The sequence below is a fragment of the Ambystoma mexicanum genome, chromosome 14, assembly GCF_040938575.1.
Source record: "Ambystoma mexicanum isolate Mex_15411 chromosome 14, UKY_AmexF1_1, whole genome shotgun sequence".
NCBI classification, from domain to species: domain Eukaryota; kingdom Metazoa; phylum Chordata; class Amphibia; order Caudata; family Ambystomatidae; genus Ambystoma; species Ambystoma mexicanum.
Genome location: NC_090940.1, coordinates 669,474,533 through 669,494,108, shown reverse-complemented (window position 1 = coordinate 669,494,108; position 19,576 = coordinate 669,474,533).

Below are 19,576 nucleotides of genomic sequence, written 5' to 3'. Positions count from 1 at the left end.
GAAATAGTACTAGTAATAGTAACAGGGAATGTATTTGTGTTATTTCTGGGAGTTTGTGTGCATTGAACTGTTTGAGTAGTAGTATCTTTAGTATTAGGTGATGTATATTTTGACTTATTTGGTGTAACAGCACTTCCGAGTATTCAAACTATTTGAATAGCAAACATTTGTACTGTTGAAATAACATTTAAATGTACACTGAGTGCTTTAAATTAATTTGAGTTTGTTGAATTTAGCTGTTTGGCATGGTGAATGCTTTTGACGAGGTATGGCACAGGTAACCTCAATGGTAACATTCGGAGTACTGAAAAGCATATTTGTAGTTTCACTTGTTTCTTTTAAAGTATTTGTGGATATGGAAAGAAAGACTTGAACCAGTGCAATAAACACTGTCCTTTGCGTATTCACTTGTTTTAAAAAAAAAAATGTCTTCGTCTACTTCAGTAACATTACTAACAGTTGGTCCAGTTGCAATGTCCTCCGTGTTTTTTGAAGAAATTCTTTTTTGAATTTCCTGTTTGCTAGTGATGTTTGCTTTTGTGTTCTTTTTTGTGTTCTTTTTTTTAGGGATGTTTGTGGTGTTTTCCTTTGTTTTTGTTTCTTTTACCATTCTTTTCTGTTTTGGTGTTTTGCAGCTGAAATTTAAAACGCAAAGGTCCATTGTGTTGATCAAAGGACAGTGGGCCTCATTACGACCCTGGCGGAAATCGTGGCGCCAAATGCACCATGGAGCACGGCGGAAAGCTGCCGATAGCGCCATGGGGGTTGGCGGATTTACCGCCCCATTCCGACCTTGGCGGGGCGGTAAATCCCCATTCCCCATTTTACCCTTCCCCATTCCCATTTTTGCCCCATAGGGTATAATGGGAGTGGGGAAGGCGTTAATTACGCCACCGTTAAATACGGTGGCGTAATTAACAACAAGGTCCCGTAGCGCCATGGATTTCTCCGCCCGGAAAAACCAGGCGGAAAACGCTCCATGGCGCTACGGGAACTCGTAGTAGGGCGGACGGGTCCGCCGCGAATAACGCTGGCGTAAACCCACTCCGCCAGGGTCGTAATGAGGCCCAGTGTGTTTTGGTTTTTTATTGGATTTTCACATTTTTCTTTTTTTAAATACAATTGTTTTGTTGGTGGGAACCCCCAAATTTGTTTTACCGTTGTAATGATTGCACATGTTAAATAACAAAGGGCTATTGTGTTTCAAAACAGATAATGATTTGTTACTTTCATACTGTTAGCAAATGGGTTGTACCAAAATACAATTGTATTTTAAATGTATTAGAACAAAGACAATTTGGTTTTACTTTTGTTAACTAAGTTTTACTTGTAAATGTTTTTTTTTAAAATAAATTATACTTGCAAGATTTATGATCTTTTTTTTTCTTAATATTTGGTTGAATTGTATGTTCATCTTCTCTTAATGTTGATGTTTCACCTATACAAAGCAAGACATGTTACAATAGCAAAATATGTGTGAGTAAATGGCAATTTAATAACAGTAACATTAGTAAATGTATTTATTTGTGTAAACTATTTAAAATGTTAAAATCAATAACTGACATATTCCCAGATTATGTAGGAATTACTAGGTTAATTAGTTTAAGCGTATAATTGTAAGAGCTGTACATTGTTTTATGTGGGTATGTTTTGTTGTTTTTATGCTGATGATTTTATGCATACTGTTTGAGATACACATGTGTTAATGCTGTTACTAGAAATTTTACACGTTTAACAAGAGTCCAAAGGAAATGAGCCATTATATAATTGCAACATTATTTTAGTATGCGGATGATGTTATATATAGTGTTTGGCCTACCTGTTGAAGCTGTAAAGCGTATCACATGTACGGAGTGCTACCAACATTACATCAAGCGTACATGAGTAATTATAAAAGGTATATTATCATGAAAACGTAACTCGCTTTGAAAAGCTTAAGTGCCCAATAAGGATGCATTTTAAAGTAACATTATCTATACATGAATACGCTTATGATGTGATGCATATCGTTTTTTTAAGCTGTAGATTGTGTATTGTTCGTTAAATGTTTTCTTTATTCTAAGTTGATTTCGCTATTCGGACTGTTTAGAGTACAAACTTGTATGCTATAATGTATGGACAGTTAAATATTATATGTAAGTGCAAGGGCGTTTGTCGAGTGTTAGATAAGCATAATAACTTTGTGTACACACCGGAGAAGCTAAAAATAAATAGCACACTACTGCATGCACGCAGTGCTGCATACATTACATCCAATGTACATGAGTAATAGTGAAGGGTATATTATAATGAAAATGGGACACACGTTGGAAAGCTCAAGTGGCCAATAAGGATGCATTTTAAAGTAACATTATAGATACCTGAATGTGCTTGTGATGTGTAGCATATCGTTTTTAAACTGTACATTGTGTATAATTGATATTGATATTTTATTTGTATCATGCTCATACACAAGTGTTTCAGAGCATGACGAGGCAAGGGAGGGGAACAAGGGAGAACAAAAACAACAATCTTACTATGCCCAGTGACATTGAGAACGTGCAAGTGCAGGGGAGAGGGAAGGGAGAAAGTGCAGGGGGGAAGGGGAAAAGTGGAAAGTGCTAAGCAAAGGAAAATAAAAACAGTGGTAGTGCAGCCTGCAAGTGGCAAGTGCTAGGTTTAAGGTGCAGACAGGGGGTGTCTGATAAGTGCAGGAAAAAGGGGGGATCTGTGGGGATACAGACCCAAGTGCAAGGGTTGCCAGGAGGCAGTGCGCGTGCGTGCAGGGTGAGCAAGTAACTGGGCCCGAAATCAGAGGGTAACCAGGTGCACGATGCCAAAGCAGAACAGATCAGCTAGGGAGAAGAGAAGTGAAGGCAGAAGCAAAGAGAAAGGTCTTGAAGTGCTTCCGGAACTGGAGATGGTTCTCCTCAAGTTTGAGAGTGGCAGGGAGGCTGGTCCAGAGGGAGGCCCCAGCTGAGGACAGAGATCTACCCCATCCTGTTTCTTTGAGAAACGACTGTCGCTGAGGGAGTTGGAGCTGGAGGAGAGAAGAGCACGAGAGGGAAGGTGTTTACGGGGGGAACATTGAGGGTATTTTGGACCCAGACCCCAGAAAGCCTTGTTGACAATGAAAATGGTCTTGAATTTAATCCTTACAGCACCTGGGAGCCAATGAAGAGATTTCAGGGCTGGAGAGATATGATCCCAGAGCTTGAGGCGAAGGACAAGTGTCATGATTCCTGCCACTCATGTCCCCAGCCCTCCAAGATGTCAGGCTGGAGCCAGGCCACAATCACCTACATGGCCCTCAAGGGCCTCTCCATCCCTCCAAAGACCCACTTGGAGTCAGACTTGGCGCTTGTGGCACCAGACTCACTCACTCCCATAGGATAACACTGGGGATTGGACTTGTAGTGCATTGATGGGGACAAGATGGATGCCCCCACATATTTCGGTTCCCTGAACTGCATGTGCAGTCTAGTCTTTTGGGTGTGGTTTAGCCCAGAGACACCTGGGATACCCAGAGACTATTTAAGCCACGCCCAGGCAGAGAAACATGCTTTGTGTTTTCTGCACCTGCAGCGTGACACTCTCCGTGTTCGGATCGGTCTCCAGTAGGCCAGCATCTTTCTTCTGCGCTCAGCTCCTACAAGAACACTGTTAGGAACAGCCTTACCTTGCAGCGCTTCTGCCCATCATTCATCGCTCCTTCTGTTCTGCGGGCATCTTCGGTGGTGTCATTCCCATCCCGGCACGCCGCTTCCTAAGGAAAAGGGAAAAGAACAGAAAAAAGGCATTAGTAAGCATTCAGCAAATCTTCGCTTATTTTCAAAGACTACGAGCTTCAAACGCTTACCTGAATCCCAGCCGCTCTGGGGGAACTCTGTCTCCGGAACTTGTCATCCATCTGCAAGAGGGAAAAGACACTCCAGGTTAGCATGGAAACATCTAGAGGCGCTGCATACCGCGCTTACTCACCGCATTTCTTCTTCATAACCGGCATCCACGCTGAAAACGTCGCGGCACCTAAAAGACACAGAAAAATAACTCAGTTCAATACAAATACAAAAGGGTCGCATCGCGCATCGCGCTCTCACTCACCTTCAGCGCTACTCATCTCAGCAGCACGTCGCCATCCCCGGACGCCGGCCATCATCTAAGGAAGGAAAGGAACGAAGTTAGAGAACTGTTCAAAAGACTCATTATACTTACCTGTCAGACTCTTGCCAGTGAAGTAACTAAGCAGCAATGAGCGCGCATCAATCAACGGGCCCCTGCGCTGAAAGCAGGACAGAGAGCACACTTTCCAAGAAAACAAGGCCAGTCTCCAGTCGAGTAGAATCAGAGAAGGGTTTGAGGTCGAAAGAGGTCAGAACAGGCTGAGTGACGTCCCCGTGGATACCAGGTGAGCATTACAACAAGTCTCGCAGTCTTGTTCTGGATGAGTTGCAAAGGCTGAGAGTAGAAGCAGGTAGGTTTAGAAAGAGGCTGTTGCAGAAATCCAACCTAGAGAGAACCAGGGCTCTAGAGACAGTGAGCTTCTGGGAGAAGGAGAGGAAAGGCAGAATACCTCTGAGGAGGTGCAGTTGGAAGTTTGACTTTTTAGAGACATCTGAGATGTGGGCAGAAAAAGAAAGTGTGGAGTTGAAGATGACCCCGATGTTCTTAGCCTTGCAGGTGGGGTAGCAGGAGGGCCAAGGCAGGCCGGCCAGAGGGTGAAAGGAAAGGAGGGAGAGGGTGTGCCGATGAGGAGGATCTCCATCTTGCTGGCATTCAGGCAGAGATCATTAGCGGCACACCACTCCTGAATAGCAGCCAGGCAATCAGAGATGAGCAAAGAAGAAGAGGTGGCCGAGGGAAACCTGAAAATGAGTTGTCATCTGCATTGCACTGAAAAGTGGAGCAGAAAATGGCAATGCGATGGGCGAGAGTTGCCAGGTATTAGTTGAAAAGCCAGGGTGAGAGGTTAGACCCCTGGGGAACACCACAGGTATAGAATGAGGTAGAGGAAAGGAAGGACCAAGTTGGACCTTTTTGAGGGTCGATCGGAGAGAAAAGTGGTCAGCCAGGCCAGAGCCTGATCAGTGATACCCAGGTTGTCACAGAGACGGTTAAGGAGGATGGTATGGTTCACTTTGTCGAAGGCAGAAGAGAGATTGAGTAGGATGAGGACATTCGTACTGTTTACTGTATACACCTGAATGTTATAATTGAGACATTTCATGTTACAGCAACCAAATGTATAAGTATTTTATATATAGTGCTATGAATAGTACGCTAGTGCCTACATTTGTATTTAGTGATGTATAACCTCACAAAAATAACTGAATTTAGCATACACACTTGTTGAAGCTATGAAGCGTATGAACTCATTGAATAAATGAATGGTACGGTATAAAGTTGTATTTGTAGTTGATATTTATTGTTATATCTCATTATTAAATAAGTGTCTAAAAAGGTAGGTTTTATTGTTTACAATGTTCACATTTAAAGAATTGTTGCATTCACTTGTAAATGGCGTTTTTATAATAATTATTTTACTAACCTAGCTCCATTGAAGTGTGTAAAGGAGTGGTTGTGGTTGACATTTTCAAATTTGCTGAAATACAATTGTAATAAATGATTTATTTTAAAGTGTGGAATTCGAAAATTTCAATAACTTTATTTATAAAACTAGTGTTCATGTTTATCAGAAATGTATGTAAGTTTGTAAAGGGTACTTACTTTCCATCTGCACTGGTCACTGTCTTCACTTTAAGTGTTTGTTAATAGGCCTGGTTGGAAAAGTTTAGCATTTGGGCGCAGTGTGACGGCATCTTCAGAGTGTTTCTGTATTGTGATTTGTTAGTGTACATGACCCTTGAGCAGTTAGTAATTATTTGCACATGCGTTTGTGGATGAAAAAGGTTTTGAAAAAAAAAGTTGACATCAAATTTTTTCTAAATTGAATACCCGTAAAATGTATGAGCAAAAGTGGTGTGCATTCATGATGTGTACTTCTTAATATTGTAATGTATATTATGTTGTGAAAGTTTTATAAGTAAATTATGGTATACATCCGCAATGTAAGTGATTTAGCATTACGCATGCGTGTATATTTGTAGTGTTGCAACATCATCTAGTCATGTGAGTGTAAGTATAGGTGCAGTGTACCTACAGTATACATGCACACAGTGTTTGTATACATGAAATTATGTGTATTGTATGTTAGACATGCATACCTATATGGTGCTTGTACGTAATGCAAATTATTGTAGTTCCCGTTTCGCATGCTCGTCTGAATATTTTGATGCCCATATCTTTCATGATGCATGCACTTGTATATGTATTCTTATTGTAGTTTGTTTCAGATGCTTCACCTATCTTTAACCCCTTTAGTGCCAAGGACAAGCTATCTCATCCTCAGCACTGCGTTTGCAGTGCCAAGGACGAGATAGCTCGTCCTTTCTGGCATTCTGTTTGTGCAATCGCTGCAAAGCAGCAATCGCCCAAACTCTAAATCCAGCCCCCGGGCTAGGAGGAGGTTCCTCCTCACGGCCCTGGGGTTGGAGTTCCTTCAGTGTCAGGTTGGCATGCGTAATGCATGCTGACGTGACACTGAATGTAAATTTAACCGCTGCAGCCATTTCTGGCTGTGGCGGTGAAATGGAAGGTAAGTTCCTCCCTTGATCTCAGGCATTTCTACGCCGTTTTGATGAGGGAGGTGTTGTTGGAAAGGGGAGACTCTCCCCTTTCCAACAACACCTTCCTTGAAGCATTGCTGGGCGCGGATCGCTCGATCCGCACCCAGCAATGCCACTAGACCACCAGGGATCTGTTTTTGAAGTGGAGGGGTGAGGGGGCTGCATACTATGTAAGCAGCCCTCTCCCCCTGACCCCTAAAGCATGGGGCGGTACGTTTTACCTACCCTGGGTGCAGATGGGCACATTAATGTGCCCATCTGCCCCTAGGGAAGGGGCAATAAAAAAAGAAAAGAAAAAATGCTTTTTTTGTGGAGATTTTGTGGGTGGGAGGCACACTAGACCGATCACCCCTGACATCTTGTTACCAACAATATAAACACAACCCCTTTTAGGGACTTTTCATTAAAATTAATTTCACATGTGATGTCATCAACGATATTTGTGATGTCATCTTTGTCCTGGGTGTTAGTCGTAGCAGTGCATGGTGTTCGCGCGATTTATGGTTGATTAGCTTACCATAACTGGCAAATTTCGTTTTTATTTCTCGGTATTACCTGTAACCATAACGTCCCTGTAACAAAGTTTTTCCATTGAATTTCATAGGTTTTTGCTAGTGCAACTTAACCATAACGTCCCTTTTTAACTATATATATATATATTTCTGAGGCTTGTGGAATCTGCTTAGATCACATGCTGTGCATAGGCCGACATCTAGTGGAAGCTGCGGAGTATTACAGTTTGTTTTTCGAAACTCGAAAATGGGCGTCGACACAGGACGTGCCAGTAATACTATCCCTAGTGTGACGTCCACTGTACCCAAGATCCCTCACGCGTCTAGGATCCTCAGATTGTTTTTTTCCGCCATACTGGTCGGAACCATTTTGCGGAGTCCCCTGGCCTTAGCCATACTTTTGCTAAAAATTTTTTAAAAAAATTAATCTATTGACATCCTTCCCCACCCCAACGTCGAACTTCGACACTCGACGCCGGCTGGAGAAGAAATCGACCGTCGGCTGCTGCACGACGGATTTGGGACTCGGAAGGCCGCTGGCCTCGGCCCGGGCCTTGGAAGGCCTCTGGCCTTGGCCCTGCAAGTAGGGAGAGTGGGGGGTGGTACATACTCTACACTCTTGGTATATAGGTAGTCCTTATACATTTCCTACACTTATCTGCCCGCTGCCTCAAGGTGCGTATGGAGGGTACCCCTTTTCAATTCTGCCCCAAGTGCAATCGCAAATACCCTTGGGTCGACAGGCACGCCACGTGCAATCTCTGCTTGCCGAGGGACCACCCCGAAGCGAACTGCAGAGCGTGTAGTAGGTTTAAACCTAAGACACTTAAGGACCGTTCGACGAAGCGTTGGGCCCACCACGCCAGGCAGGCGGCCATGGCAGCGGAGGGCGCCTTCAGCGATGGCAGCGACGCCGTACTTTCGGACGGCGAGGGCATTACGGCGTCGAAAGACAGCCGAGCGCAGGTCCCCGACCTCGGAAGGTCGTCCGGCAGGGCGGCTATGGGGAAGACCCCCGGCGACACAAGCGCTTCACATACTACACACACTAAACACACTAAGTCCAACCGAGACTCGACGACGTCGAGTTCTCGGAAAGAGGCACAAACAGAACGGTCCGATTCAGTGTCCTCTGGGCGCTCTCGATCAAGATCGCCGCATGACTCCAGGCAATCATCCACTCTTGCCAAGAGTGCCTCTCTCCCTAGGCTAACAGAAGTTCGATCGTCGGAAGACGAAGACGACTTCCACCCCCAGGCCGTGCTCCAGGAGTCGGAGCCCGCAGTTAAAGCCAACGAGGCCCCACGCTCGAAGGACAGGGACACCACCCCCGATCCTCGACGCCAGGCGTCGAAAAACTCCGGAGCCACTAAAGGACAGGGAAAACATTTTTCCACGCACGGGGAGGGGGAAAAACAGCAGAAGAAACTACCTGTACATTCTTCCACACCTGTGAAACACTCCACTCCCCCTAAACAGACAGACAAAACCAGGTCTGCTGATAGGTCTACAACCAGCAAAGCTACTCAAGATCAATCCCATAGACTTGCTGAGAGAGTCATTCCCAGTTCCAAAAAATGGTCCAGTGAAGACATAGATAGGGTCATGTCAAGAATGTCTTCTTTGGCTGATTTTTATGATAAAAATCCAGAACATTTCCTCTCGTATGATCCACAAGGGGCCACACCCTCAGGCTCTACTGATCCTATCCCCCCGAGTAAAAAGCCCCGGTGTGAAACTCCGATAAGGTCAGAACCCTTCGAGGTACAGCCTTACGCAAGACCATACTCACGGTATCAAGGAGAGGCTTCCTTTGGTGAGGACCAAGAATTTGGTATGATAGAAGAGCAAACCGGGACGGGCTACTATGGGGATGATGAGGAGCAGGAAGAAGAAGAGGAGGACCCTGAAACGTACAGAGTAGATTCCCCGGTAGAGAACGAAGCCCCGGTTACCGACCCCCCGTCGATAACCAACCCCTCCTAAATGAGGTTCTCGCTCGAGCAGCAGAACATTTCCACATTGACACCCACGGTGTCCAGGAGGAAAGGGACTTCGCAGAAGAGTTAGTGGGAGAAAGGAGGCCTGTTGCCCAGACCATCCCTATCCTTAAGTCCATTCAGCGGAGAATAGATCCGTCCCTGGTGAACCCGAACCTCACCAGAGCAGTCAATCCCAGGGTTGAAAAACTTTTCAGGGCGGCCCAGTCTGACCCTCTCTATATAAGAGGACATCTGAAGCCAGACTCCCTAGTTGTCACCAACACTCGCAAGAGGGCTGGAACACCCTTGTCATCGTCCGAAGCTCCTCCCGACAAGGAGAGCAAAAAACTATACGGTTTCGGCAGGAAAGTAGCCTCAACGTCCACCTATTAAGCAAGGATTGCTAACTCCACCACCCTGTTGGCCAGCTACAACTGCCATCAGTGGGAAGAAGTCGCGGCACTCATAGCCTCTGCTCCTGAACCTTTAAAGGGCCAGTTAGCTCGAATTTCCGCAGAGGGTAGAGCCGTGTCTGGTTGCATTTTGAAAGCAAACTTCGACTCCGCGGACAACACAGGTAGATTGATAGCGGAGGGCACTGTTATCAAAAGACATGCGTGGTTACGGCAGTCTGGTTTTAAGGCAGAAACCCAGGCATCATTGTTGGACAAACCGGTGGAAACCGATCTGTTGTTTGGTAAGGCGGTCGAAGACGCACTGAAAAATGCCAAGGACGAATATGAAACACTCAAGTCCCTTGGCCAGTTAACCAATAAACCCCCTAACCAGAGAGGGAATAGTAATTTTCGTCGCCCACGCGGCCAAAATTCCCAGAGAGGATCTAACTATTCCCAGGGGCAGGGTACACAGTGGAACAACAACCAACAGTCTACCCAGGGTTACGGCAGGGGTAATAGGAGAGGTTGTGGTAAAGGCAGAGGCAGCCCCAGCAAAGGAGGCGGCACGCCTCCACCAAAGCAGTGACGCTCAGTTCAGGATCCCTTCTCACGCCACCCCAGTAGAGGGACGCATTTCCAACTTCACCCAGGCTTGGGAAGGGATCACATCAGACAGATGGGTGCTGTCAACACTATCCACAGGATATTGTATAGAGCTACTGCAGCGTCCCTGGAACCATCCTCCACGACAAAGAGTACACTCCTTAGAACATCAGAAGATTCGCCTCGAGGAGATCGCCATTCTGCTAGAAAAGGACGCAATAGAACTCGTCCCGGGACACCAGGTAAACAAGGGTATTTATTCAACTTACTTCCTTGTGCCAAAGAAAGATTTGACAATGCGCCCAGTATTGGACTTACGGCCTGCCAACAAGTATGTCAAGCCCCAAAAATTTCGTATGACCACGCTACAAGAGGTAATCCCCCTCCTAAAAAAGGGGGATTACATGGCAACCTTGGATATGAAAGATGCTTATTTTCATATTTCCATGTTCCCAGCGCACAGAAAGTACTTGCGCTTCAAGGTGGACAGTCGACACTACCAATTCAAGGTACTGCCCTTCGGGATAGCTTCAGCACCAAGGGTATTCACCAAGGTACTGGCGGTGGCAGCTGCATACCTATGCAGGGAGGCAATCCCAGTGTACCCTTATCTGGACGACTGGCTCATAACGGGGGAAACCCCAGGAATTTGCAGGACAAACATTCAAAGGACTATCGACCTCCTCCACGAGTTAGGCTTCTCAATCAACGAGAAAAAGTCAAGCCTGGTGCCAAGCACCTCAAAACAATTCCTAGGAGCAATCCTAGATACCCAAGAGGGGTTGACCTTTCCTTCAGAAGAAAGAATTCGGAATATACTACTGCAAATTCCGCATTATCAGTCCGGTCAACAAATAACGGTACGCAAAGCAATGCGTTTACTGGGCATGATGGCGTCATGTATTTACCTGGTCCCCCACACGCGCCTGCGCATGCGTCCCATGCAGGAATGGTTGGCGAAACAGTGGTCTCAGGCAAGTGGTCAGTGGGACGATCTAGTGGTCGTTTCGCCAACACTGGTACAAAGCCTTCACTGGTGGACAAGAGAGAATCTCGCACAGGGGAAACCCTTTTACGATCCCGAAGTACAGGCAGTAGTCACTACAGATACATGTCTGACGGGGTGGGGAGCTCACCATCTCCACCACACAGCTCAGGGTCTCTGGTCTCACTCAGTGGCCAAGAACCACATCAACCTGCTAGAGCTTCTGGCAGTATTCAGAGCGCTTCAGGCGTTCGAGCCCCACCTACTAAACCTGTCAGTGCAAATCCGGACGGACAGCACAACAGCCATGTTCTACCTGAACAAGCAAGTAGGGACTCGCTCGCCAAATCTGTCCAAGCTTGCCCAGAAAATCTGGATATGGGCACTCAGACGGAACATCTTCCTGTCATCACAACATGTTCCAGGGGAGCTCAATTCCCTAGCGGATGCTCTGAGCAGAGACTCCCTCCCAGAGGAATACGAATGGGTTCTACACAGAGAGGTCGTAGAAGATATCTTCTCTCAGTGGGGTTTCCCCACTATAGACTTATTCGCCACAAGCGAAAACAGACAATGCCCAGGATTTGCATCCAGGTTCCCCCAACCAGACTCCCAGGGGAACGCCCTGTGGATGAACTGGTCAGGGATGTTTGCGTACGCTTTTCCACCAACTCCTCTCATCAGTAAAGTGGTGAACAAGATGAACAGGGAATCGATGACGCTCGTCCTAGTTGCTCCCATGTGGGCAAGACAACCGTGGTTCCCACACCTACGCAGGATGGCGGTGTGCGAGCCCATCAAACTTCCAGCCTGGTACAACCTACTGTCCCAGCACCAAGGTCAAACAGTGCACCAGCAACCCAACTCAATGAACCTGGCAGCATGGCTCCTGAAGTCATAGAGTTTGGACATCTCAATTTGCCACAGAGGTGTATGGACATCCTAAAGGAATCTAGGAAACCAAACACAAGGCACTGTTACTTTGACAAGTGGAAGAGGTTCGTTATCTGGTGCCAGAGTAGACATATGAACCCGGTTGATTGCACTCCTTCCACCATTGTTACATACATGCTCCACCTGCTAGATGCAGGATTGGTTTTTAACTCACTGAAAGTACACCTGGCAGCCCTGTCGGCTTACACCACTTCCCATAGCAAGGTTTCGTGGTGGAAAGTACCAGTAGTTAAAGCCTTCATGGAAGGAGTAAAGAGACTTCACCCTCCCATTTCAAACCCACCACCAGGGTGGGACCTTAATGTGGTGCTAGCCAAGCTCATGGGCCCCCCTTTCGAACCCATGCATAAAAACAGTCTCAAACACCTGATTTATAAAACGGCCTTCTTAGTAGCTATTACTTCTATAAGAAGGGTCAGTGAAATTCAGGCTCTGTCAGTGCAGGATCCCTTCTTTACTGTCCATAAAGACAAACTGGTTTTACGCACACACCCTAGGTTCTCACCTATGTTTATATCTAAATTCCATTTAAACCAGTCCATCGAGCTTCCGGATTTCTTCCAGGACCCTCAAAGCTCGGCTGAGGTGAAACTACACACCCTAGATGTGCGTAGGGTGGTCCTCTACTATGTAAATAAAACCAGACCGCTAAGGAAAACAGATCAACTGTTTGTCTCCGTAGCTACAGGCAGAGAGGGAGATCGCATCTCTAAAGGTGCCATCTCGAAGTGGATTATTGACTGTATCCAGCTGTGTTACTCACTCTCTGAAAGAACTCTGCCTTTCACGCCAAGTGCCCACTCTACTAGAGGCATTGGGGCCACTCTGGCTTTCATTGCAAAAGTACACCTTGACACCATTTGCAAAGCAGCTACTTGGAGCTCTATTCACACTTTTACTCAGCATTACTGCATTGACACCCATTCCAAGGCAGATACACAAGTGGGACAAGCGGTTCTAAGACACTTATTTGCTCATGACCCTTCTCACATCCCACCTCCTTCAGGTACTGCTCGCTAATCTATGCACAGCATGTGATCTAAGCAGATTCCACAAGCCTCAGAAGGGATACATTACTCACCGTAATCGTATTTCTGATGCTTGTATCTGCTTAGATTCACATGCGACCCACCCTTCCTCCCCTCTGAGAGAAGGCGCATGATTGCTTGTAGTCTTACCTTTCTGTCTATCTGCTTGGATTATCTGTACTCACGCTACTCCTCATGCTACCTCATGTCAGAAAAAATACAATCTGAGGATCCTAGACGCGTGAGGGATCTTGGGTACAGTGGACGTCACACTAGGGATAGTATTACTGGCACGCCCTGTGTCGACGCCCTTTTTTGAGTTTCGAAAAACAAACTGTAATACTCCGCAGCTTTCACTAGATGTCGGCCTATGCACAGCATGTGAATCTAAGCAGATACAAGCATCAGAAATACGATTACGGTGAGTAATGTATCATATATATATATATATATATATATATATTCAATGAAAAAACATTGTTAAAGGGGCGTTATGGTTAAGTTGCCCTACTAAAAACCTATGAAATTCAGTGAAAAAACTTTGTTAAAGGGACGTTATGGTTCTAAGTAAAACCGAAAACCCCCTGAAATTCCCCAGTTATGGTAAGCTAAGCAACCATAACTCGCTCCACCATGCACTGCTAAGATTAACACCCAGGACATCAAAGATGACATCACAAATGTCATTGATGACATCACTGATGACATCACATGTGCATTTACCTTTCATGAAAAGTCTGTACAAGGGATTCTTATTGTAATGTTAATAAAAAAGTGTGAAGGATCATTGGAATAAATATCATGAGGTACGTAGTGCAGTAAGTAATGCATTCATCCAAATAGCATTCTATTATGAATTTATTTCCAATATACTAAGGTGCACATGTAGTAACATAGGCATAGTGTGCAGCAGACATGATGGAGATGCAATATTAATAATCTTGCCATGTTAAATACTAAAATTATAAATGCTTTCTTATTAGAGTCTTGCATACAATAAGTACCTAATCAAACCCACTTTCTACATTATTGCATTACTGCACACAAAACACAAACAGACAACAACACATACAAATGGAGCAAATACAGGGAAAGTGAAGTAAACAAAAAAACAGCAGTATTACCCGACAATCTTCATAACTTAACTGATTATCTTCATGCACAGAAATGATTGCACTGCTTCAAAGCTACTTCTTCCCTATGTATAACTATCACATATTGTGACTAGACCCTGAGGAAAGTAGTGTAAGTGCAATGTGTACAAATATGAGCATATCCAGGGAAAGTACAGTAATAAAACAACAGAACTATAAGACAGTGTTGATAACCTTACTAATCATCTTCATACATAGAAAGCATTGCTGTCTTCCAAGTCTGTGTTTTCCCCTTTGTACATGTTTCATATGCTTTGAGTGGACCCTAAGTGAATTACTGTAAGAACATATTTGAAGTATAAGTCTACAAATATAGTACTTTGTACTATAGTATAGTGAATGTTTAGTTCCTGACTGTTACTGGCCTAGATATGTCAGTATAGGAAAAAAGAGTGAGCCAGACATGTGATGTCATCAATGACATTTGTGATGTCATCTTTGATGTCCTGGGTGTTAGTCTTAGCAGTGCACGGTTGTGGCACGAGTTATGGTTGCTTAGCTTACCATAACTGGCGAATTTCAGGGGTTTTTCGGTTTTACTTGGAACCATAATGTCCCTTTAACAAAGTTTTTTCAGTGAATTTCACAGGTTTTTATTAGTGCAACTTAACCATAATGTCTACGAACATCTGACTTCATTGCAGACCTTCCGGTGAGTGCCACATGACCATATGCTGGCGTGCGGCATGATGACGTGTCCGAGAACCCGTACGCACTTCTCGATAAAATCTGTGCTTCGCTGACAGTTCGGAACTGCATTTTCTACTGATCTAGGAACTTTCAACTTCAAAATTTCCCTTGCACAGCTCCAACACCTATTCCTACTCATCCATTAACAATCTAGTACACAGTACATACTTTTTGCAAAACTTCTATTTTTCTTAAAATAGAATCAGCTAATGCCATCCCTCCGCCCCAAGAGATACCACCACTGCTGTAATCAAGGAGCATGAGAAACACTGCCCCCTACCTTAGAAATAACACACGCGCAACATTTTCCTCTGTCCACCTGCCCCTCCATATTAGTGTTTGGTGCTTCTTCCCTCATTTCCCTCCCCACCTTTCGTTCTAAACTCTCCTGCCAAAAAAATGCATCCAAAAACAAAATAAATGTTCCTTTAGGAACCACCTTTCACAGTTAAAAAACAGAACTAAAAAAATAACATATATGCCCTCATTACAACTCAGGCGTTAAGGGTTTAACGGCGCCGTCGGTGCCGTTAACCCTTAACGCCTGATTACAAGTGTCCCTTTGCGGGTTGGTGTTTAACGCCTGCTTTTAGCAGGCGTTAAAAATCCAACCCGCAAAGGGACTTTGGAGCTAATTACGGCACCGTAATTTACGGTGCCGTAATTAGCGCCTTCCCCATCCCCATTATGTCCTATGGGGGCAAAAATGGGAATGGGGAAGGGGCCATGGTGAATGGGGAATTACCGCCCCGCCAACCTTGTAATGGGGCGGTAATTCCGCCATCCACCATGGCGGAATCGTAACCTTAGCGGCATGGACCATGGTGCTAATAGCACCATGGTCCTCCGCCAAGGTTGTAATGAGGGCCATAGACTCCATCTACTTTATATTTTTCAGTAAAGTACATAGTGCCTCATTACACGGATGGCGGAGAACCATGGCGCTATTAGCGCCATGGTTCATGCCGGTAAAATACCGGCACCGCCTTGGCGGAAAGGGGAATTACCGCCCCATTCCAAGGTTGGCGGGCGGTAATTCCCCCTTCCACCATTGCCCTTCCCCATTCCCATTTTTGCCCCATAGGACTCAATGTGAATGGGGAAGGCGCTAATTATGGTACCGCAAATTGCGGTACCGTAATTAGCTCCCTGGGTCCCTTTGCGGGTTGGTTTTTAACGCCTGAAAAAAGCAGGCGTTAAATCCCCCAACCCGCAAAGGGACCTCGTAGTAAGGCGGTAAGGATTTACCGGTACCGGTATTTTACCGGTACCAGTAAATCCTTACCGCCATCCGTGTAATGAGGCCCATAGACTCAATAATATTTTCCAACATTTCCATTTGAATTTTGCGTTATGCTAATGGGAATATTGTGGCGTTCATCGTCTGTTCCAGGGACTGGAACAGTGGATACCGGCTAGCAGCCAAAGTTATCAGTCCAAGCGAAGCGAGGGTGGATAACGAGGTCTCTGGACCATTATCCCCCCATTCCAGCCCCTGAAATGGGCCGATGAAGGCCATTAGCAGCCTAGGTTCCCAAAGCGGGAACCCGGGATACTAAAAAAGAGGATTTTTCTTCCTACACCGGGACGCCTGTGGCATCCCGGTGTAGGAAGGAAATTCCTTTTCCAAGATGGCCACCATGGAAAGGGAAGGCGGGGGTTCCATATAGGGCCCCTCTTCGCTTTCCATGGCAGCCTGCAGAAGGCAAAAAGAGAACCCTATGACCATATTACCACAAGCACATTTTTCTTCCCTTTCAAATCTATCCTAATTTCGAATAACTTTACCACAAAGCCAGTCCCAGGTGGACATGGCCACTTTAATCCTATGTTTTGTCCCTTGTGGTCATGGCCAGTAGCCAGATTGTCCGGATCATGACCTTATTCCATGACCCAGACAATCTGGCCACTGCCCATGGCCACTGGCTACCCCTCAGTCACTAAAGGTATACCGCTGTTTTTTGTAGCTACATTATGACACTTGTCAAAAAATAAAACACTGGCACATTTCCAAAACCATGCTTGTAGGTCCTTGCCAATGCTCCTTACGCAAGTTTGCTGGAAATCCACCCGTGTTTTATTTTTTCAAAAGTGTCAAATGTATGCACATACAATTGTCATATAACCTAGCCCCCACTTGACAAAATCCATTCAGATTTTACAAAAACATGTATATCTAGATCTATAATCTTTTTGCAAACCTTTGTGTAGATTTGTCAAATGGCACCACATTTATAAGCCTTTACAATATTTTGGGACCCCCCCTCTAATTTTGCTACCTCTTGATAGAATCCCAACAAACTTCACAAAACCATTTATATCTAGATCTGTTATCAGTTTGCCAAATGAAGTGTAGATTCGTCAAATGGCACCTCATTTATAAGCCATTACATTATTTTGGGACCCTCCCCCCCTCTAATTTTGCCCCCTCCTGTGTAGGTTTAATGGCTGGCACCTTTAGAAGGCCCCTCAGTGGGAAGAAGCATTAGTCCAGTGGAAGGTTTCCCCATAACACCATATGATGGTAGAATTAGAAGTGCTAGGAAAGCCGAAGTATAATTGTCTAATGAGCACCTTGTTCACTATCAAAAGCAGCCCAGCCTGACGTATTTACCCTGCAGAGGAAACTCTCACCCATGGCACCTCAACTAGTGTAAAGATTTGTGTTTCACAATGTATAGAAATGTGCACTTTTGACATTAAGTACAAACCTTGAGTTAGCAGTAAGGGGAAAAGGTGAAAATGAGCTTAATGGATGAGGTAGGATTTGTGCTTTAAAGCCTTTATACGGGTGTTGGGTGTCTTCTTTGGAGAGGAAACCCCTAACACCAACATCCATGTACAGGTCAAGCACCATAGTCCATGTGCATTACACAGAATAAGGCCAGTCATCAGATAATATTGTCCGTGTGTTTTTTAGGCTAATCACATGTTCTGCATTATCGTGACTCGATATGTCCGAAGCTGTCTTCCACTTGTGCTTTTACTGTGTTTCCTTTTGCTGCAAAGCCATCCACCGTCTTGAGAACTCTGCCCTAGCCCAGCCAGATGTTGTTAGCATTTCAGAGAAAGCTCCTGCCCCTGTCAGTAAAACCCAGGGAAGATCTAGGGACACCAGCGTGGAAGCAGCTGCCTGGCTAGAGTACTTTGCTACTTCCTTTGGAGACTGTGCCCAATCCGATGGACTTAGGAGGAGTTGTACTTCACTGTGCTTTACGTTAGGGGAGGTCTCTTGGGCGATTAATGCACAGGCTCACAATCGGGCCCCAGGACCTGCTGCTATCCCCGCAGATCTGTTCCAAGACCAACTCGATCTTTGGGCGCCTGTTGTGACAGAAGCGTTTAACAACTGTTTAGATTCAGGCCATTTTCCTTCCTCATGGAAATCCGTCACCGTTTTCCCCATTTTGTAAAAGAGGGATCCTGCCAGCCCTATGTCATATAGACCAATATCCCTATTAGACAGTTCTTTTAAACATTTTGGGCGGGTCCTGTTCGGCCCTATAGAGAGAGACCTGGCTGATGGAGGGCACGGTACTCTCTCATATACAGTTTGGCTTTCGCCCAGGAGTAGGAACAATCAACCAGGGTTTCAACATTTGTGATGTCATCTTTGATGTCCTGGGTGTTAGTGTTAGCAGTGCACGGTGGCACGAGTTATGGTTGCTTATTTTACCATAACTGCCGAATTTCAGGGGTTTTTCGGTTTTACTTTGAACCATAACGTCCCTTTAACAAAGTTTTTTCACTGAATAACCCTTTAGATTATTTTATACCGGAATATAATAACAATAGCGTGGCATTAAAGCCCGGTCAAGTTGTACTTGTTCGTTCAATGTGATATATTGTTTTCTACCGCACACTATCACCGCTGAATTGATCCCCTGTCGTTTAGAGGGCTCTGAAAAAGGCAGACGACACAGGGTGGGTTAATAGAAATAATTTAACCGGTTTGTAGCCGGTCAAGCGCTCTACTCGCTGTGCCACTTCACTGTAGCCGGTCAAGTGGAACAGCGAGTAGAGTGCTTGCTTTGACATCCGTGCACAGCTTGCTAACACAGGTTCGAATTCTGGCACGGCCAAACTCAGCCTTTCATCCTTCCGTGCTCGATAAATGAGCACCACACACCGTGGGTAATAATAAGCAGCGCTGAGATACCTGACGGTTCTTAGCGCTATATAAATGCGAAAATATTATTATTTTATTATTAACATACTCGGTTGCACTATCTTCTCTAGCAAATAGTTTCACGCCCTAATAAATAAAATGAATATTTTTAATAAAGATCGGCTGGTGAGACTAATTTATGTTTCTTAAAACAGGTATGTTGCCCCATTTTGCCAATGTCACGATTATCAGACTCCAGCGGATGGATTTTTCAACTGTCAGGTGCAGCTCCATGTAAGCAACTTCATGGCCCTCACCATTTTATGGGACAATCGCCAAGGATGCCCTTACGCAGCACTAGCGGCTAGAAGTAACATACCAACCCTTATGGTGGTCTAATGCCTCGTTGTTGGACCAACCTTCCGATTATCAGTGCAACCATTTACTGCTTTTATCATAAACCAACAGCCTATCTACCGCAAAGGAACAGCGCGTGG